The sequence below is a fragment of the Osmia lignaria genome, chromosome 12 (assembly GCF_051020975.1).
Source record: "Osmia lignaria lignaria isolate PbOS001 chromosome 12, iyOsmLign1, whole genome shotgun sequence".
Taxonomy (NCBI): domain Eukaryota; kingdom Metazoa; phylum Arthropoda; class Insecta; order Hymenoptera; family Megachilidae; genus Osmia; species Osmia lignaria.
Window position 1 is genome coordinate 5,483,021 of NC_135043.1, and position 22,332 is coordinate 5,505,352.

General features: G+C 46.0%; 1 long non-coding RNA gene across 1 annotated transcript in view; it reads right to left on the reverse strand.

Annotated features, from left to right (window-relative positions):
- Positions 1 to 22,332, reverse strand: part of LOC117602622 (uncharacterized) — a 110,468-nt gene that overhangs the window by 9,941 nt on the left and 78,195 nt on the right. The window contains exon 4 of the long non-coding RNA XR_004581007.2: positions 21,711 to 22,101. This is a non-coding gene — a long non-coding RNA (uncharacterized LOC117602622). The remainder of the gene's footprint in view (positions 1 to 21,710; positions 22,102 to 22,332) is intronic.

Below are 22,332 nucleotides of genomic sequence, written 5' to 3' on the forward strand. Positions count from 1 at the left end.
ATCGAACGGTAGCTTCGAATCGTAACTTTAATAAGACTATCCACTAGCGAAAGACAATACTTGAACGTGTTAACATTTCGACATTTGTTCATTTCAACTCTATATGCAGAACTATTGATAGATTTACAGTTCATAACTTGTGTATCCTACTTTGTTATTGAAATGGAACATCGTGTACGTATAGTGAAGGGTGAAAGAGCAGAGGGTAGTTGGCTCGAGATCGAGGACGAGGTGAAATGTCATCGCGACTCCAGCGAAACGTCGATACCGATATTAATTGAAGCTCGCGTGTTCCCTACCGCTATTATGTACAGTTATGGGGCGTCGCGACGCAGACAGGCACGTAGCCGGTCGCGGGGTTGGCTAGAACGAGCCATAGAAAGCGATTTCCCGTGCCCATCCGCTGATCCCAGTCGCGCATTATCGTGGAAGCCAGCTAGCGAGCTCGTAACGAGTTATTTAACGTTATCGTCCTCGTATATATACGTATATACAGAAGCAACGTCGGCAAACAGGACGACGATATAACCCCCAACCCGTTCTACCTCGAACCGACATCGACGCCCTCGTGTTTCGGCCGGCAAACGTTCGCGCCATTTCCACCAGCATCCTCATCACAGTTGGCTATTTATTAGCTAATTGCCCTGCTATTTTTCGCGAATGCTTTTAGCCAGCCGCGATGATACACAGATACGAGTACCGGCTTAGGCTAGAAACCCGGCTAACGGCCAATTTTACTCTCCTATATCGCGCTATTCTTTCGTGATCGTTTCCCATTTTCCTGCTGCCTGCTCCTCATCGTGTATTCTTCTACTTACGAAACGACTTCGATGAATAGATTTCGCGGCACCGGGGAGCTTCTTCGAATAATCGATAGACAGTGGTAGTATATGGTAAACACAGACTGTTAAAAATAGTGGTTTCAAGATTTTTAGAGAAGTTAAATACACACTCGTTTCCGATTTTGCTATCTTGTTATAGTAACTCGGATTTCACGGAGTTCAATAGCCCAAAAAACAGCGAAAAACAAGGATTTTACATATCGTATATCAGCGCGAAAGTGAATCGTATCGCTGGCATTGTTCGCTCGAAAGCTCTTAATCAGCCTCGGATATCTGCATTTTCAATTTTACAAACGCGGCTATTTATTCCCCGTCGTTTTCACGTAGGACACGGTTTTAATATTCCGAAGGGATGGGAATACATATTAACGTTCCATCGTGTCTGAATTACAGAAACGTGGATTCCCTTTGTTTTATGCATCGACGTCTGTTCACCAACCCCTTCCACGTCAAAAGGGATCGATCGAACAGAGGGTGAATTAATACGACATCGATGTTTGATGATACATTAACGATCGCGTGTAATCAGTTTCCTTGGAAGTAGATGTACTATGTCGCATCGCGAACAAGATACCAGGTCTCGAGACCTAAAGCGACTAGCTATTAAGTGGAACGCGATTGAATGTTTAAACGGTGTTCAATTCTTCATGAAATTCGTTCGATATCGAAGATAAACCGATTTCCGGTGCCAGCTAGGAATAACTCTGTTAGCCGAGTGTGCAAACATTTGACGAATAAAGAATTGAAATTAGAGTTATTTATTTTTCGTTTTGCACCAGGAAACGATCATTTATTCTCGTCCGTGAGGAATTATCTTTTAAATAAAAATATGGAAATGAAATAAAGTACAAGAGTCGTTCGATGAAAATTTCAATTTGATCTGATGCAAAGAAGTGAACGGGTCAAATTGAAATACGTCGATGACCATGACGGGAAATGTATTAACGAACAAACAAAGGTATTTCAAAGACGCGAAGATAGGGATGGCGAGGTGAATCGAGGAAAATAGAAGTCGAGGTAGCGAGTGAAGGTAGGATCGATGATGAATCGAGAGGACGGTGCATCCTCCTATTAATATTGACGTACTGGCTGCAGTATCTCTATATCTCTATCGGGTATTCAGGGTGAGGCGACGCGTTTGATTGGCGCCTCTGGGGTCATTTCGATGGATGAATGGTTTCTCTGTGTTCGACCCTCGTGTCACCGCGACGTGCCGAAGGGTTTTTGCAAAAAAAAAAAAGGAAAAAGCGAGCAAGAGACAGGGGAAAAAATTGATTGGCCCTTCAGGATGCGACGATGCATTCGCGTACTAAACCAGATACGTTCGACGTCATTGTTCTATTGGCATCGCGTTCGACTAATTTTGTTCTCGACCCTTTCTTTATTTTCAGCCCGGAAACTGAGAAAAAAGCCATGAATATATCAAGGAAATATTACTGAAAATGAAAGACTGAATAAAAATCTGATACGTCATTTTGAAATTAACAAGCGGAGAAGAGAAGGCACCCCATGGTTTTGAAAGTAGTTCAGGGGGACACTGGCAATTAGACATCCAGGTGTCCCTTGCTTCTTTACTACCCCACAGGTCAGGATCTTCGGGTCCATTGTCTGTTTTTGCATTCAACGATTTGATCACGCTAGGCTGACTCTTCTAACGACCTAACGCTTCGTGTCATTAATGATTCGTCAAAATCGCCGATCTCCTCTCATTCCTAGAACCCATGGGGAGAGAAGGAACCGCAGGTGCGAAAATGCTCGTGTCTTTCAGCGCGTGACTCAGCCTGTTTTTCGGCTGGTAAGTCGCCAAATTGGCGAAACTTTTTCAACGTGGTACCTTTTTTCTAAACTAAAAAGGCATTATAGTTTCTTGGTAAGTAAAGACAAGAAAATATTTCCAGTTTCCACGTAGCTTGAATATAACAATAGAGAAATCTTCGATCTACTTCTCGCATTGTCTCCCAGACATTCGTCCAACAATCGTCCTCTTTATTTATCGCGTCGCTGGTAATGCATTTAGCAAACGCATCGTCGAATGGGCAGCCAATAATTCACGCTCCCCTTGGCATTCTCAGGGCGTCGAGAGAGCCATTCTCTTCCTTTTCATTTAGCCCCGTGGCGATTTCTTCTTCGCGACACGCATCAGAGGATAGAAGAGCAGGAGCAAGCTCGACGGAGGAGGATGATGTTGCAATTTGCCAGACGACTCTGCGACCGCATCAGCTTCCGGCTACGTCGGGTTTACGGTCCGCTGGCCGAGCGAAAGGCAGCATCAAAGCGACCAGGACACGGCTGTCCTGCTGTGATCCACACACAAACACGTAGGCACTGGCCGCGATCGAGTACCAGGATGAAAACACGTGGTTTCGGCTTCGTTGAACTCCAAGCCGGTAGTAGAGCTCGGTATCGATACAATGACTGGCGCCACGCTTCACGGACCTCGCCGAAACACCGTTGACCGAATTTGGAAAATTACCCCCGACCGTGATTTACCTGACCCCTATGGTGCACCAAGATTTTGCGATGCTCGAAGGAGAATCGGAGACACGCTTCGTTGCCTCGAGAATATTTTTTGAACGGGCAATTCTGTGATATACAGAGAGGGTTGAAAGTGATGGAACGCTAGACTCTTCTAATGTCTGACAAAAATTAATGATACTCCTTGTATCAAAGTTCTCAAAAAAGATGTCGTATCGAAGATGTTAACTTGCAAGTTGTTAGTGGTGAACAGGTCCCTGGTTTTTCCAGGACATTAGAGTTTCACGTAAGAGTAGACGCAGTGGCGGTCCAACCGCACAAAGGATAAAACGCCTTTGTAACCGGCCGAAAGAAAGTTAATTCTTTTTATCTCGACGAGGATGCGGTGGTCAATACTGTACAACGTATACAAACTAGCGCCCTGTCGAAAGAAGAACGAGCTCCTGCGAGGCGTCGACAGGACACCTGGTTCGCAGAATAATGGTGTCCCGCAGCCTCGTTGCCCGTCACAGGACTCGGATCCAGTTCTGTCTCTAAAGCCACGACCATCGTACAATTATAAGCTTCCGCTCGAACGATCATCCTTCCCTATCTTCCCCTAAATTTGCCTCGGCTTTGGCGTAGCCTTCGTCTAGGTGTCTGGGCGGAGCTCTTCTGCACGACATAATCGAGCGACGCCGATTGAAAATGAACGGAATATCGAGGACGAACGGGAAGAATTCGACCACGCTCCCTTTTCCGTCGCTCGCGACATTTCATCAAAGCGGTTACCGGCATAATGGACCTAGGTTCCTGGAGACGACCTCTATGGTGACGATTTTATTGAGAAGCGCCTCTTTGTCGGCCGGATACGACGACAGGCTGCTTTCAAAGGGATCGTGAATTTTGCGATTCCTCTCTTTTGTCGATTGTTGGTCGTGTTACAAGACCCTTGACTCTTAATGGCGACACAGTGTGTGGAAATATTTGTCTGTTAGCCATTTCGTGCCATCAACGAAGTATTCTCAGAAGATGGCTCGAATACTTAGCATTAAACTATTTATTAACACTGTATTGGATGTGAAATTCTTATCGGAGGCTAAGTGCTTCTTGTCTCTCAAACGGTTAAATACCATCAGGAGGAAGCCTAAAAGTCCCTTTCCCGGTTTATCTGAGCGCACTTGATTAAAAGTGGCATCTAAGAGTGGGGTTATTTCGCCAGCCATCCTACTCGGATCGATCAGAAGGGCGAGTACAAGGGTAAAGACAGTACAAGCAATCTCTCGAAACGACAAATCGAATCACAAAGGTTCGGAGGAGTCGAGTGTGTCTGCCGAACCTTATTATTAATCTACGAATTAAGCCTCGTTTAATCTGCGGCAGGGTACGGCCCTTCTTCGACGATTCTGCGACGAGTACCATCCTCTCTGGCCCTTTGTATCCTCCTCGTCGAAGCATCTCCAAGTCGCGGACCGACATCTAGGGAATCACTCGAACCCCTTTTAGAATTATCCACGAATCGGCCGTGTCAATGGAACCGCTCGGCCCTTTAAAGGGAAGAGAATCCAATTACGTAATATCGTGGTTGTGGTTGGCCGAAGAAGCATCCATGATCCTTGATAACAGAGGATGAACGCGGTATTAGACGAAAGAGGTAGGACGACATCGGGGAAAGGGTGAAAATGTACGGTCCAAGGGCGAGCAGAGACGTTGACGGGATTTTTGGTGAACCGCTCGGTTCCCATCCTTCCTTATCCTCCATGGAAACGGTCTATGGGAGTAGCCAGGTGAGAATAACGCGCATCTCACGCTGTCCTGACTCCATCTGCCTATAACGTGGGTGCTGCCTCGGCGTCGACTATGCGAACGTATATTCTAGGAAAATTATCGTTCGATCAGAGATATTCGCGGTGCATCGAATCGACGATCCTCCACGGCTTTCCCAGCTCTCTACCAGCGAAACCTTCAGAACCTGATACGACCGCGTCAGCGGAGATGATCGAAAACTCGTAGCAATGCGTTAACTTGCTGACAGGGTGAACCAACCGAGGCGTATGCTCCAGTTTCAAAACGAAACTTTATGGACAGAAAATCGAAAACGTTTCTAATTGTGGATATGTTAGTACAGGTGGGGAGTTAATTGGGATTTCAGCTTGTTTATAATTGCTGCTAAAATTAGTAGCTCGCGTTTGTTGACTCATTTGCACGATAAATTGTGTAGTAGGTGCGAAAAGTTAGATTCGATCTACTTTGTTAATACATTCACCGATACAGCAGAAATATCCATATTTAATGCAGCTAGAGATAGGGAGACGATGATTTTTATGCAACGATGCATCCGCAAGAGTGGACGAAGACATTCCGCGTTATCGTCACCATAATCCAGCCTTTTCGTGGGCTATGAGTATATCCAGCGTTCACTGTCGTTATCAGCGTCGTTATCATAACTACACCAACTCCGATAAGACGCTGTTTATCGTTCAACTTCTATATCACGCGTTGCAACTCGAGTGCACCATCTTCCGACAAAGTTTCGCGGAAACTTTCAAGCTGTGCCGATGCGATCAGGCGAAGAGGATCGATCAGTGTGGGCGGAGCGTTTTGAAAACTGTCTCTGCGAGGGGAAATACACGTGGCGGAAAACGAAATCAATCAACGGCCATCCCATGCTGGGAACTGCGCGAATTTCCGTGAAAATTCCTGCGACTCCCCGCAGACCGGTTCACGCTCGAACGGGAGTGATGAATTCTGGTTAAACTCTGCCTCGAGCCACCGTTGCTAATCGTCGTCGATTTCGCGGTCGTTAACTCGACGAACACGGATAAAAGACACAATCTTGCTGGAATAAGAAATCGGGCAGGGGCAGGAAAAAAGGAGGTCGAGCCTTGAGAAGGGTAGAGGAAGCGGTAATGAAGGGTAACGCAAGAGGTGCTTCGAATAACGAAAGAAATCGTAACCCGGTGTATCGGTTCTCTGTTCATTCTCGATCCTCCCCATCCTTATCCTTTCTTTTTAGGCCTCACAGACAGACCGAGCGAGATTCGTTTCGCTTTTTCAACCATCCGCGGCATCGTCTGCTCCTTTCGTTCGCCGCATCCTTCAATGGAGCTTCGGACACCCCCGGAATCTTGCGAGGAGGGCTTCGCTCGAGGAATTAATTTCCTTTGTGAGCTCTCAAAGAGCGCTTAGCGTGGTTGCTTTCCAGAGGAGAAGATGTTGATCGTAGAAAAGGAGAGCTTCCACGAGGAGGGAAAAAGGAAGAGTTTCAAACCTCCGACAGATTCGCGAATAACTTCTGGATACGATTGAGATTGTTGCTACGATATTTTACTGTGGGATGTTTGTGTAAAAAATCATGACCCCATGGCGATTGCCAATAGGTCGATTCATACAGAACCCCAGGGAGAAATAAGAAGAACAAATTTGAATAACAATATTATTGCATACAGGATGGAATATGAAAAGGTTGAGTTTGAAAATTCAAAGGAAGAAAAACGAGCTAATAGAATGCAGAATTTTTCTACGTAATCGATGGACAGAGAAAAATAGTTACATCGATGACCGGATAAAAACACAACGTAGCTTTTTTCGTCGAACAAACGAACTCGTCGGGTATCGAGTTTTTCCACGGGTTGTCCGCGTGTTTTTCCGCGTGCTCCAACATACGGTTGGCCGATAAATGGCGAGCTAACGATTATTTCAAAGGCAGCACAACGTTTTCGTGCTGAACGAGAAAAGCATTGTAGCCCGTGCATTTTGAACGGCGTATTAACGTTATACATAAAACGTCCAACCCTTCTCTTCTCCACCCACTCCTCTCTTCTCTTCCTTTTGCAATTTTTCTACCCTGTCCTCTTGACGCTGCTGCTAATTAGAGTTCCTTTTAAGCGGCTTTCACAGCTTCTCTCGTCCATTGTTTTTACTGTCCTTAAAGGATGTAACTTCTCAGGAACAAAGTTTCCCCGGTTCTACCGGATTCACTTCCTTCTTCCTCATTTTTTCCTCGTCGTTCGTTTTTAATAGCGACAGCGAGAGCGCAACGCCGGCACAGAAAGTGAGTTATAATCCAGTTTGTTTACTTTGTTGCCGGAATTTGTTCTATCATTCTACCTTTTTCTTATTTCACAAAGCAATGGCGCGCGATAGCAACGTTAATTTTTAAAATGTAAACGACGGGTCATTATTAAAATTACAAGATTCAACGATGGACGGTCATTTACGTTTGAAATTTCTGATAGTAACCTAAGCGCCGATAACTTCATATTTGGATGCAATATCGATAAATAATCGCAGTAGTTTCGAAAGCGGTGAAATTTGTATAACAAAGCAATTTACGCCGTCAACATAGTAATTGCTTGTAATTCGTTTCGTCCTCCAACCACGAAACAACTTGTATTCGTTACCCACGAACGAGGCGTTTAATTAATAGTCATTGACGATCAATTTTTCTGCGTTTTCGTGTATAAAATAATTTTAAAAAAAAGGGGAGGGGGGAGAGGAAATCGAAACGAAAGTCAATCAATGCAAAATTCCACGAATATTCTTCCATTTCCTTTTCTGTTTTTGTTTATCGAACACCAGCGTTGCAACAATTTCGAGAGCTGGATAACGCACTCTCGATACCAGCTTTCCCGGTTAAAAGCCTCCCGGCCTCGTCTACGCTGAATTATTTCGGTCGTGCAGCGAACGGTTAGAATATTTGGCCCGCGTAGAGGAACTCTGCAATATCCCACCCCTTTCCTACCCCTTCGCCATCGACGAATTTCGACCGTATTTGCGCTCGCGCGGGCTCAGCTCTGTTCAGACTTCGAATACCGATCGCATCGTACTGTTTCGATAGTATTCAACCTGAATGATGATTGCACTGTGATCGATAAACACGCTTCGTCGGGATATTTACTAATTTACTGGAAGATACACAGCTTTCAGATGGTTCCGAGTATTTTGTGTTATTCGTTGGAAATACAACTGGTGTTTTGTAAGAAAAAAATGGTCGATTTAACAATGTAAAGAAGCAAGAAAGGCAACTAGACTAAAAATTGACAAAACGCTTGAATCCTTTTGCAGACAACAGGATATTTTAAAGCTCGTTCCGAGGCTTAGGCTCCCGCCGAAGCCTGGACATGTTCGAATTCGATCTGGATCGGTGCGTTTATAATTGCATTGGAACGTTCTCTCCAGACTCGAATTACCGCTGGAAGCACCGTCGAATAATGGAGAACCGGTAGAAACTGCGGCGAGCGAGCACTCGGCGCTCGCATATAGGCACGCTTAATACGCTCGCTGAATTTGCTCGAGTTAATGAAACCTCAAATCGGTTACGCCGTTAGCGTACATCGTAATTGATCGCGATCACTTATTTCCCTCCGTAGCAGGTCCGGGCCTCGTTCCCCGTTAATTATCGCGAGGAAAATTAGTGATTACACGAAGAATCGCGCGATCTTCCCTTATTCTTTGACAATTTCAGTTCTCCTCGTGCCGAGAAAAGTATCGGCAATAGTGTGTATGAAATAAACAATCGAATCTGCAATGTAATACAGATTTATCGTAAAATGGTAACGTATCTCATGCTTCGCGAATAGGAGCGCATAGCTTTCTAAACGAGTAACGAACAGCAATAACGAAACACCGAGAAAATTGATCGTTAAAAACGAAAGAAGTACACGGTCCGCGTGAAACGAGAATGCAAGAATGAAAAAAGCACGACCGGTGGTCGTTGGCAGTGACATCGATGGCCAATAAATGCAAAGTTTTGTTGTCGCAGCGTGTATAATTCCGCGCAGAGCCGCGCCGGGAGCATCGTTCGGGAAGCGATCGAGCAGAAAATCCGCGCCCGCGTCTGCTTCAGGTCGGATTTGCTAGTGACCGTAGCAACGGGTACGTAGCCCGCTAGTTAAACCCGATAGGAAGGGGTAGTCAAAGCTTTGAAACGAGAGATTTTCTGCATTTATTTGTCGTATCGATACCGAGCACTGGCTGCGTAATGTGCGAGCACAGGAATCACCGATTCGAACTGGATTCGTCGTTCTTTTCGTTCCGCTATAAATTTCGCGTCGCAATATTGCGACCGCGACGTGGCAACAGAAAAAAAAAACGCGGACACGAGAAAGAAGGAGAAAAATGGGGTCGTATTGTAACGAGCGTTGGGAACCGCAATTTGCATGGCGCGACCGGTGAAATCGGTCAACGAGGGGGTGGGTCAAAGTGAACCGGATTTTTGATCGCTTCGTGACGATAAAGAACGTCAGCCAGCGGCGATAATGCGCGTTAATTAACCGGCGATAATTAGCTTCGAACGTATCGTCGTTTCGGGGCTTTCGGTACCGACCAGGGTACAAAGTACCGTCCATGCTCTCGTTTTTCCGTGGTTTCAACATAAAAGGAGCAAACTTTATCCTTACCTAACTCGAGCACATTTTTTTCGCTTTCCCGATACTTGAAGAGCTTATAAATTTAGGGGTAGGTTTGGTATAGGTTCGTAATGAAAAAAAATTATTATACGGTATTTCAATGGTAGGATGAAGAGAACTGAAAGCCAGTAAAAATTTGTCCCTCTGATCACGATTCTTTGAGGGTGGTTTTGCACCCCTCTCGATTTTGCGGTCCCCGATGAAGAGACACGGGCCGAGAGCCGAATATTTTCATAGAGGAACACGAGGCGTCCAAGTTGTAACGGAGGGTGGTTCGCAGTCCTCTCGCACCCCTGGGAGAGCACTCTCCTACGCTCGTTCTCTTACATTTTCCATTATGTCCCACAAGATTTCCCGTATCCTCGACAATCTCTTCGAAGGGTGGCCCGGCCCGTAGCTACGCGTGTAAATTGGCGGCTTTCGTCGCGACAACGTCGACGGGGGGTTGGCGTTACCGCTCCACCCCATGACCGTCTGGTTAAATGGCGCGCCTACGAGCGGGGCGTTAAATTTTGTCGCGCGACACAAAGAACCAAAGGGTGAGAGCATGTATCGCTTAACGCGCGACAACCACACCGAGAACTCACCCCCTGCCACGCAGGCTTTTCTCTTTTCGCAGGCTGCGTTACGGAACCCTCTCGACGGTCTTTCATTTTCGCCGCGTCGCTCGAGCAACGAGGTTAATAATAATTATGATTTTAAGTAGAGGTTTATGGAATTTGCCTGGCACGAGAGGAACACCGAGGGGTTGATGCTTGCTCGACGTGACTCGCGAGGTGATAGACTTAAATTCTTCGCGCCACCTTCCATGATAGACCAACAGGCAAAGTTAACTGCTACTATTCACTACTGTTTACAGCTACATTTTTCAATCCTGTTACACGAGCTCAACGATAGCAATTGATTGGACTTGCCTGGTAATCTTCGGAATTTGGTATCCAATTTTCCTCTCTGTAATCTCAGACGTAGCGAATCAAAGCTCGTTCCACTCGATCCGTCTCTGTCTGTCGCGCGCACAGACTCACTGGCTGCATTATCGAATTAGCCAGTTGGCTATGGCCCTTTGACTTGCTACTTGGCTTCTCGAAAGGGCGATACACAGAGCAGGTGCGAGGGAAAAAAAGGCGGTTGGGGGTGAAAGGTCGTTAGGTCGAGGGTGTTATTTTACGAGGGACCAGCAGCCTTTCGATCCTTCCTCCCTCTATTTTGGTCACTCATCGGAGACGTCGCCGTCGATCCTTTCATCAAGGCACCGATATCAAAGGGTGCGGGAGCAGACTTCGGTCCCGAGCATCGGCTCGCGCCGGGATAATCGTTTTAGAAGCTCGAACAAAGCCGTTCGCGAAGAAGAAAGGCGGTGGAAAAAAGGTCACTGGCCACGGGGCTTGGACAAAGGAACGCGGAGGAAAAGAGGGAAAAATCTGGACGATAGCTGGCTAATCTACACTGTTACGTATCGTGCAGGACAGGATTATCGGTCTCCTGCTCGCTGGACCCTTTTCACTCGGCCGAATCTTCGCGAGGCTTTTCGAGATTCTTTGAATTCCTTCGAGACGAAAGCTGCTCTCGCCTAGATTAAACCCTCCTTCTGCTGTACGTGTATTCAAAAGCCGATACGATGTCTTCCGTGAGATATTTCAGAGGTTTCATCCTTGAAAAGAATCCTTTCGCGATCAAGTCCACTCCATTGCCGCAGATAAGACGCGAAGCTCCAACAAATTCAACATCCATGGATCACACGTGAATCGGTGCAGTTGTATCCGACCGATTCGATCGGAACCATCTCTTGCATCACGTTCTTAACGTTTCGTTTGCAGTTAACAAGCGTGCTTCTTTGGACGTTTGCGGCGAACCAATGCGTTCGACTCGGTTGATCGAACGGATTTTCGAAATTTAACTTTCTGGTTCGCTTGGCGAGACCGGCTGACCGATTGGTGGCGGAAATTTCACGAGTTCGTCCACCGGAACATGACACGAGTTTCGAAACCGTTGTTCGGTAAAATTGAACGCGACACGAAGTGTGTATCGGGAAAGGAGGAATTTGCGTAAACGACGGGCGGTTGAGAATCGAGTATTTGTTATAAAACGAGCATTGAAAAGTTCGAAGCATTTAATCCAATCGAGAGAACTCGACAGACGGGGAGATGGACGATGGGAATGGGTAAAGATGGACAAAGGTTGCCGACCAGAGAAAGAAATAGCGTTAGGTTTGTTTTCTTTTGAGGGTGAGAAATCGTCGAATTCTCCTCTGGGCCTGTGTAGCGGCGGACATCCGTGGGGGTAGTTTTTGCGGCTGGATTCGCCGATTAGAGAGCCCGTTTACCCTGCGAACGTTAACGTACGATCGCCACTATGTTTTCCAGGAAATCGAATCGCGTTGGCCGAGAAAGTATTACGGCCGATCTCCTCGAGGAACAAATCTTTTCGTGCAGCTAACCCACGACTAACGAATGGAAACTTTCTCCCGGGTCTCGAACGAAATTTTACGGCCAGTCATTACTTCCTCCGCGATTTTTCAACCTGACTAACGTCGACGAAGAAAGTAATAAGAAAAGTGGAGTTCCCACTTGGTTCTTGTTGTTTCCTCCCCGGTAATTGTTTCTAATAAATACTTTCGAACCTCGGCCGGTCGAAAGAGAAAGAAAAATAGAACGATGCTCGTCTGACAAATCGACGCGTGTTATCTCGCGTTTCCACCAATTCGCGCAGTGGTATTTTATCAGTCCGGGTGGATTTAATTAATTTTTTCTTATGACACCACGACGCTATCTAGAATTTATTACGCTCAGCTTGCATCCCCATCGCTTCAGACGGGCAGAAACATTCGGAAAAACCATTCCAAGGGAATACATCGTCGAAATAGGAGGTCGAGTAAATAAGCGTTTAATACGTAGGGAGGAGTACATAAAAAATTGATGGGGGAGCAATCAGGAAGCCGTGTCGCGTCATATTAAAAGATCTACGAGCGGTCGTTTGAAGCGACGCGGATTGTAAAAGCGAGAGGGATAACTCGTCTTTCGTATTTCGACGGCGGAAAATTCGGAGCTACCTTTTCGTACCGAGTACACCCTCGTTTTTCGTCATATTTTTTCAGAAAGCGAGGGTTAGTAATCTTTGAAATTAAATTTTCCATCGTACAACCAGCGGTTGCTTCGATGTTCCAACGGGGGTGAAACAACTCCCCGGGAATCTAGTTCAGTTTACGAGCTCATTCGCGAAAACAAGCAACGATTTATCATTTTTGTTTTTCATCCTGTATAAATTTCACTTTCAAGACAGATGTTATATCGGAGTAGATAAAAGGAATTGGAACTTTAAATATCTTCTAATTTCGAATCGAATGTGTTGTGTAGCTGTATTCTCAAGAGCGAGAGCTTTATTTCAGTCACGTCTCGACACAATCAAATGTAGAGGGTGCGTGGAGACCGCCGATACAAAAACACCGACCGGCTTCACCCCCGAGCGAATAGGGAAACCATCGTAGTCGAGAAAGTTTCCGACCGAAAGGGAGAAGGAACATCGTACGAAAAGAGAAGAGTAGAGTAGAGTGTGGGGTCTTTAGAAGTGCGAAAAATCCTGAAGCACGATCGCGTTCTTTCAGCAGGCCACCCCTTAATCTGGGGAAGGTCGAATCGGGTTGGCTCGGTCTTCGAACACTCGACTTTACGCGGCAAAGAAACTTTCGTAATATTCCGCTGCGTTTTCGCCGTTCGACCAACGTCGCCCTTCGTCTGTACCTTCCTTACGATCGAAATTTTCATTTCTCAACTTTCTCTCGGCCCTAATTTTCCCTCGCGCCAAATGAACTTGCCGAGAAGAGGCGACGCTCGATGCTCGAGACATCTGTGTCTCTTTTGCGTTCATTAAGTTGGATAATTCTCTTTGTGGAAGTTTTTCATTTCGCCGATACTTATCTTGGAAGATTTCGAAATTTAACTTCGTATTCTACTCTCGGAACAATTCGATGCTCCCGAACGTCGTTTCCCGTCACTTCAGAGCGTCGCGACGCGGCAGATAGCAGGAGGAAATTATTACGCACTCGAGCGACGCCAAGCCGGCTTTAATTCCGAAGGACGTGTCTAATGGTAAGCCTCTTACGAGGAATAATTAAACACGGACCGTCCGAGCGAGCAAGCTCCTCAGGAAGATCGAACGGTCTGCCAAGCAAAACATTGACCCTGAACCAAGCCACCGTTCTCCTTATAACGTTAATAGGATTTTCCGATTATCGTTGAATGACCAAATGGTCGATCGAAAAAGCGACCATCAAATATTCGCCCATACGAAGTTAATTAATCTCCCACTCATTGGTCGATGCGCTTTTGTCGAAAGGATTCTTCCTAATACGTATGCTCGTGTGACGTTGAATTAATTTTGGAAACGTTAAGGAGCTTTTAGGATTAAGTTTGTCAATTTTGTCATCGACGTTTCACGTTCACTGTGCGTTATAGTCTTCTGCAAATTAAATTTTATCTAGGCAAATAATTAATTTACACTCCCCCAGAGGGTTGTAATCTTTCTTAGAGGTGATTCAAGGTTTTATTCGGCGGCGAGACTAAAAGCTTCAAGCATCAATCGTGAAAAGTGATCGGGTAGAGGAGGAACCGAACAAAACTCTGCGAAACGAGGCGACGCGACGCGAAGGGGAAGTTGGGTACCGCGCGCGAGAAGAGGTCTCGAATTCCTCGGGGCGAAGAAATTAAAACGTCGAAAGGGGAATGTGGTAGGAAAAAACGGGAAGTTGGATGGGCTTTGGTAGACGGGGGACGATCGACGAGCGACACGACGAAAGAAAGGAGGCACCGTCGGGAAGGAGACGAGTAGTCGCGGCGGAGTCAACATTAATTTGCGATCGGCGGGCATAAATCTACGTTAGGGTACGCGTTTACGAGCGCCGCGCCAAAAGGGGAGGCAAAGCGTTGAAAAAAGATAAAGAAAACATCCGACCGTGTTTACCTCATCAAATTCTCATCCGGCGGAATGTCGTCGCGGAGGGAGGAGAAAGAATCGGCCGACCGATCGACTCTTTCCCCGTTGGTGCAGAAAATTAACAAACAGGCGAAAAAGCGAGCGGAGAAAATTAGGGGTTGGGGGGAAGCGCGAGAAGAGGAAGCGGGCGAAAATGAAGATAGAGAAAAAGAAACGATTGGAAAGGAGAGAAGAATGAGACGAAGACTCTGGCAGGATGAAACGACCGCGATAAATTATAAAATTCATCCGAGCAAGACGCCTCGAATTCGGGAAACTTTATTTGATCATTGATCCGCGAGACTTGGCGCGTTAGAGCAGTTTGAGAAATTGTGGTTTTAAAGAAATATTTAAATCCGTTGAAAAGATCTCGATTCTCACGATCGGGGCAAGGAATGATCGCTCGATAAACGAAAGCACCTTTCCTCGATCGCTGTCGTTTCGACAGGGGAGGAAACTGGACGACTGGCGTTCCTCGAGGGAATAAAGGGCGCGCACGTCGGAGATCGTCATACAGAGTGAAAAATAAAGGGACACGGAGAGGAGAGTGTCCCTGCAAGATAAATGAACCAGCTGGCGTCACGGATGAAGGCTACGCGACCACTGAATACATTTCCTGTGGACGTACACAGGTAAACACGCGTGACCACGTCGAAGAACTGCTCCCGAACGTTTCTGCCGGTGCATACTTAAGCGCCAACGATCGAACCATTTTTGTCCTCCCTTTTTCTTCCAGAAGAGACGAATTTTTTTGTCGACTCGCGTACACGGGAACGAGGGTTCGATATTCTGTGCCCAACCTTCGTCGAGCCCCTTTCTTTTAGCTCCGGCTACCGACAGCGACATAATTCGATTGGTTAGAAGCTTTTTAGCGCGATATTTTGCGTTCGCTTCTATCATCGGTTAATCGAATCACCTTATATTCTAAAGTAAAAATATCAATTTATGTGTCTACCGAATTTCCATCGAGTCGATCAAGAAGAACTTTACCGCTTCGTATTTAAATAACGAAGAAAAGGGTTGACAGGGTACATCACCGAGTCGGACAAAAGTCATCTTTTGTCATCCCCCTATCAAATTCCACCCCGTCCTCGTTAAACACCGGTTCGACTCTTCGATCCTTCTTTCGCTAATAACAACTTCGGCTATGATAATAAGAACGTCAGCTCCGTCGCCAACAGTTTTACCCCCTAACGATCCCTTCCACCCTTTCTTCCCTGCTACCTGCCGAACCCTCTCCTTCCGTTCCAGAGTCTCCATTGAACCGACGAAACGAAGTTAAACGACAACGGCGAAACTCTTCAGTCGAGTGTCACGACAGCCAGGTATTGCGGAGCGGAGAAAGAAGAGGAACGAAGCAGCGACAGGCAGCGGGGTGCTGGTTGTCTATCTTCATTAGAGCAGTTCGGTGCATTCATCGGGAGGAGGAGGGCAGGGCAAGGGAGAGGGTGGCGAGTTTTGAGAGGGGGTTGGCAGGTTATACCGCGCGTATATTGTATTCGAATTTCGTATTCCTATTCCGTTAACGCGTTGAATGCTCCGCGTACCTAAGCGAACTCGTACGCGCATGTATAATTTCGTGCGATTGTGCCGGGCCGCATTGTGCTCCGCTTCGGCCCCCATTGTGCCCCGAGGAGCTGTCTGTCAAAACTCGCACCGTCAACCGACGCTGCTACTATTAAAGACATTCATACCCCTCTTGCTCGACGTCATGTTCCTTTTTTTTTCTTTTTTTCTTTTTTTTCACCCTCAACCGTCGACAACACGCTGGATACTCGACCGCGGAGAATAGAATAAATTAACGGAAACCGCTGGTAGGAGAGGAGCAATAGGACCCCGACGTTGTCTCAGCTCGGACGTTTACGCTTCTGCGGAAACGTTTATTACAGGTCGGTCCCTCGTATCGCGAACCTGCTAGCCCGCTTTGGAAAGCTTCCAGCTAGCAAACTATCGACTATCCAGGCGATCGCTTGTTGGTCGTTTATTGGACGGAAAATGGATTCTGTATTCTATTTTCCTTTCTTTCCTTCATTTTTTGTTTCGAAAAATTGATGGCGCGTATTAATTTATCGAGCTTTCGAACGCTTTGTGTAAAGTTCTTTGGACTTTCAATCAGGTCGTTTGTTCGCCAGAGAAATTGAGCCCCGATAAAGGAAAACCCGTGATTAATGGTTCGACGGTTTGTTTAAGTCGTTAAGCGAGGAGTGTCGTTAAAAAGGATATGTACGTACAGGAATTTGATGGAATAATAAGAATACTTGTTTAAAAATTTCTTCGAGTTTCTGTTATTTTGTTCAATATCTGTAACTTGGATATTTCTCGAGGGCAATGTGCCGCAGGTGTTATCGTACGTTTTCCGTTAACGATCCTGTCCGGACTATTTTATTATTCGTAAAATATTCCCGGCTGAAAAGAGGATAGTGGAGAAGGGTAACCGATAGCGTCGTGTTAATTAATTTTTATCGCGTATACGTATCGCGCTCGGACCATTGGAATTCTCCATTATACACAAACGCGTGCAGCCCGTGCTCATTTCGCGTTACCTCCGCCGTTCCCTGGTGACGCTGGAATAATAATAAAATTGCCCGCCGTTCGTTGCTTCATCGATCGGCTAAATGTAATTGCGAATAATTGCGAAAGAGCCGAAACCTTTGGCCGCGAACGAACCGTTTGCTCGCAGCCCGTGACTAATTAAACATCGACCCGGAAACGTGAAAATAAAACAACCATCCACGTCGAAGGAAATTGAAACTCTCTCTTTTTTTTTACAAACTCTCACATAATACCTTCGACGTAAATTCAATTAATTAACGAACTACCGATTTTTAAAGAGGTTTTAGCGCGGCCGTCGGAGAAATGGGTCGCTTTTATCGAAAGGACAACCGATAGAGGGCTTGTAATTACCATGATTGAAGGCGCAAACAATCGACGTGGAGGTCGGTTACGTCGGTTACAGATCGATAGCAATTTCGCGAAAAGGCAAAGAGCAACGAGTCGCGCAACGCACCCCTTTGTTCCTAGAAGAATCGCGGGAGGACGCGTAACTTTTTCATTTCGCGTCACCCTCTGATCTCTCGGCTAGTAATACATCGCGCAGCTCGGTTTTTTATTAGCTCCATTGCAAAATAAATTAGGGGTAAAATTATAAAGGAGCTACCCTCTTACTTTGGCTCTTTGGAGCGTTCCACCCCCAACGCCGTCGGTGTTCTTCTCCACAGCGTGTTTCGTGCTACCGGCTATGGAAGGAGGGAAAGAACAGACGACAAGAGACAGGGGAACACTCTGCAAGAATCCAAAACCATCCATCAGGTTAACCTTCGACGAGACTTCGTAAAAAATCGCTTTCACCCTTGCGAACGCGAGGGACCTCAGGGTGAATGCTTTCCCGAAGTAGATAAGTCCCGACTGCGGTGTTCGCCAAAGAGAAAGAGGAATATTTCTTCGCCTGCATCTACCACCCCCAACGGGACACCCGTTATACGTCAATGCCGGCCCCGCTTGCAGGGGAGGGGTTAGAGCGGCACCCTTCGAAAAATCTCATTTCGCCTTCTACACGGGTTAACACCGAAAACACGTGCTGCCGACTTATGAACTTCCATTCTTAATGGTTCATGAAATTGCCTTATATTTCACGTCCGGCAATGCGGACACAGAGCGGAACGAATTTCGGAGGGTTGCACCGGTGCCAGGGCGAGATGGAACGGCGAAGAAACATTTAAATTTCCCGTTCGAACGCGGCTCTGGCCCGTTGGCCAGTTAGGCAAATATTTAACCCCATGGCTCACCCTTTCGCCTTCCACCCTGAGTTCGATAAAAGTCCCTGTCGTTTTTCGTAACTCTTGTATGCATAGCACACCTTTGTGTTCTTTACTTCCTTAAGGTAAAATAAATTGAATAAAATAAATTATTTAATTTCGAAGCGTTAACCGAGATTCGAGCTGGATCGAGCTGATTGGCGCGGTTTGTCGAGGCGGATCGGATTCACGGTATCCGTCGAAAAATGGATTTCAATGGCGCAATAATTTCGACGGGACGTTATCGGTTCGCGATCGGCCGGCTGCGTCGAAAGATAATTCAAGGCAAACTAATTTCACGAGTGCGCCATGTATGACGGTAAATCCGAAAGGTCAATAAATAATGGCTAGATCGTATCGTGTCCGCCGGTTTATGAAGTGCCGTTTGTTTACCCGCTAAGCGTGTACGTTCGGACGAGATTCGGGGGTGTACGTTACACGAACGAGGACCACGTTCCACAGCGCAGAATTATATACCGCTCAATTTTTTCCCTCCCTTCGCGTCTTGTACGCGGCTGCAAGGTAGCCCATTTCGAAGATTTACTCCGAAACAACCGCGTTCGATTCATAGATTCGTTCTGGATAACTCGCGATCGAACGATACATCTTCCTTCTCGACGTATTGCAGATTATCCGAGGGCGAAAATTGTTCGAAAAACGAGTCGAACTCGTGGTACGAATGTCACGAGGCGAAATACAGTGCCAGGAGAGTGCGATTTTATTTTTTCATAACGAGGAAATTCAGTGCTGTCGAATTTACCGTTCGCTTTGAGTTAGGGTTACAGTCCCTGGACAATGATTTCGTTTACGAGCAGTCAGAAGATAGACGCGTGGCCGATTTTCGAAGCGTACGCGACGCAGGCAATATCGTGACCGCATTAAAGCGCGGAACGGCAGGAGAGCGGCTTATTAGTAAAAAGCATGACAAACGGCTCGTGGTTTACCCCGGCTTAGCCTGGTGGACCAACCCCAGTAGGGTCGTAACCAGCATGCAACACGGTGCAACCGTGATATATGGCGATTTTTAGTCACGCCTTTATACAGATATAAATCCCTTCCCTCGGTTAACGTGTAGCTCCCCAGATTCCCGTAAGCACGAGGCCGATATCGTTGCACGATACCATCGGCTTCCTGGAGAAAAATTCCTCCCTTTCAACGCGTCAATTAGATAAGAAACACTCTCATTAAAACCACAAGATTTTTATCGTATCTTTGCAAGGTCGAAACAGCGAAACGTTAAAAAAGGAAATTGTTTCTACAATATGTATCGTTGAAACTTCGTCTTGAATTCGTGACAAAAATATCCCCCGACAGAAGCATTCGAACTACAGCGGTCAATATTCCTAACTGTGCCATCTCTACAGACCGATCGTTCGAATTCGAGTACAAATTCGGCAAAGCTCGTATACCTCTTATCTAACGCGGCACGATCTCGTGTTCGGTTGGCCGCGAGACACCCCCAAAGCTCATTAATCTCCAGGAGCGCGTTGGAACGGGCTAGGAAGTCGGTCAAAACAACGCGTTACCGTGGTCTCGATCGGCAAACCAGGATCTTTGCCCACCGCCACAGCCAACAGGCTAATTCGCTAATCCACGAGGGTTCGTCCTCGATCATCATTATGCGCGATTTGTCGGATAGCCCCGAAAGGAAGGAGGGATCCGGTCAGGCACGAGGCAATGATGATTAATACGATGGCGGGCCGACTACCGAGTTAATCCTCGTTCAAAATTGAACCAGAACGGTTTCCGAAGACATCTACTCGGTGGAATATGGTGAATGGATCGATTACTAGATCGATGATTAATAGATGATATAAGCTATTATTTTTTTGGGAGTAGTTTAAGAATTTGAAACTCTAATAAGGGTGTCAGAGTCGTTGACCAGAAAGCTAAATGCAAGCGACACTAAATGCATCCGTATTCAAATGCAACTTAACACTTCCCTGGGCGCTATTTATTGCAACTGGCCAATCATCCGAGCGTTAATGGATCGCGAGAAGGAACCGTTGTAAATCACGAAATTGGAGATCAGCCCGAAGGTAAAGGGCCCCGTCTGTGGGGGTGGAACCCGGCTCGAATTACCCTCGGTTGAATACTCAGACCCCGGACAAACGAGTCCTCGTAAAATCATCCTCTCTAAATAGCATCGAGAGAAACGAAACCCTTCTCGTGCATCCTTCCGCAGGTGCAAACGTCGATTTTATGGCGTGTTCCATTCGATCGCCGTTAGCGAACCTCCGACGGCCTCGTTATCCTTTAATAACTTATACATATTACTGAACCATAGCCTATGGGAAAATCGGTTGAAAATAATTTGAAGGGAAACGGAGAAAGGAAATTTTAACAAATTTTTGAAACATTTAGATTTAATGAAAACGTAAACGAAAAGATATTCAATGGAAACAAACTCGTTTCCTCGTTCCTTTCACTCTTTCTTCTTCCTTTCTCCCTTTTTACCGTCGAAATTCTCATTTAACTCATCGTTTCGACGCAGAACGTTCTGGTAATTTACGTTAACGTTTTATTTCTTTACGTTTACTACTGAAAAGCTATAGATGTGGGTCAGTTCGTAAACCGCTCCACAGGATACTTAAAAGCAGCTTTCCCAACGATACGGTGTCCTGGATTACGAGTTGCCGGTCACAGTATTTACTTATTAAGCCTCGAGTGTAAAGAAATCACATCTTCGAGGGATTTTCTTAAATTGCTTAAAGTAACGCTTTAATCAACCCCGACCATTCGCGTACTCGTGCTACGACCAGCAGCAAATCGTTTCGTTTCGTTTCGGTTCCTCACTCCCGAAGAAAAGATCAGAAACACTTTGCTTGAAAGCGGAACGAAACTCATTTTCATGATCGTAGTTACGTTTAAGTGTACCATTCTGTTTCAGAAGCAAGCACCTATTGAAAACGAACGAGAATATTGTGTCGTTCGGAAGAATTCCCATGAAGCAAACTAGATAACGTGCTCCTTTTGAACGAGGACGATTTAAGCGTAACAAAAGTAATGGACAAGGAATCCTCAAAGAGGAACCCTTGACCGCGGGTGGTACAATTCAACCGTAACTCGACTTTGAAAACCCGACGACTTCGTTTCTTTCCTTTATTGTTCCGCAATTTTTACGTCTGCGGGAAATCGTATTCCCGAGAAGAACGCGAGGTTATCTTAACCCTTTTCCTGATAACTTACACGTTATTAACAACTCGCAAATATAACGAATAATATGAGTCAAATGCACTCACCGTTGATGAACCAGAATTCCAGCAGGAAGACCTGTAGAAAATGACCATCGCTGCAGGTGGTGAAGCCATGGGTGCTCCTTTATTCGCGACAATCGCACAGCTCGTAATCACCGTTCAGAGGTACAACACCGACTGCTACGGACACGGTAGCCGTGCTCGATTGAAGGTGATTTAGAGACGCGGAACGAAACGAGCAAGGTTACGACGACCGAAACGGTAACTATTTACGTTCCGAGACCCGTAAACGATCGCGCGACTTTCTCGATGTTGAGAAAGGGAAAGAGGCTGGTTATGCGAAGCTGGAAAGCTTCCGGTTGTTACCAGGACAGTCGTAAATTTCGGGTAAAGCAGTCTTCTGATGTGACTCGCACCACATGGTCACCCGGGTAGCCTGAAAATCATAATTTCTCGTTTTTTATCGTCGCTTAAATAAGAACAATTAGTAGAATTATGATAGGTGGTATTTTAAGGTTGATGAATATTTTTATGGAAATTTTATGTACGTTTTTCAAATGCTGAGAATAAATATGTATTTTTCGATAAACTCTTTGATAAATTGTTTTCATCGGTATATTATGTCGTCGCGATGCCTTGCCAATTTTTCCAGCGAATAAAAAACGAT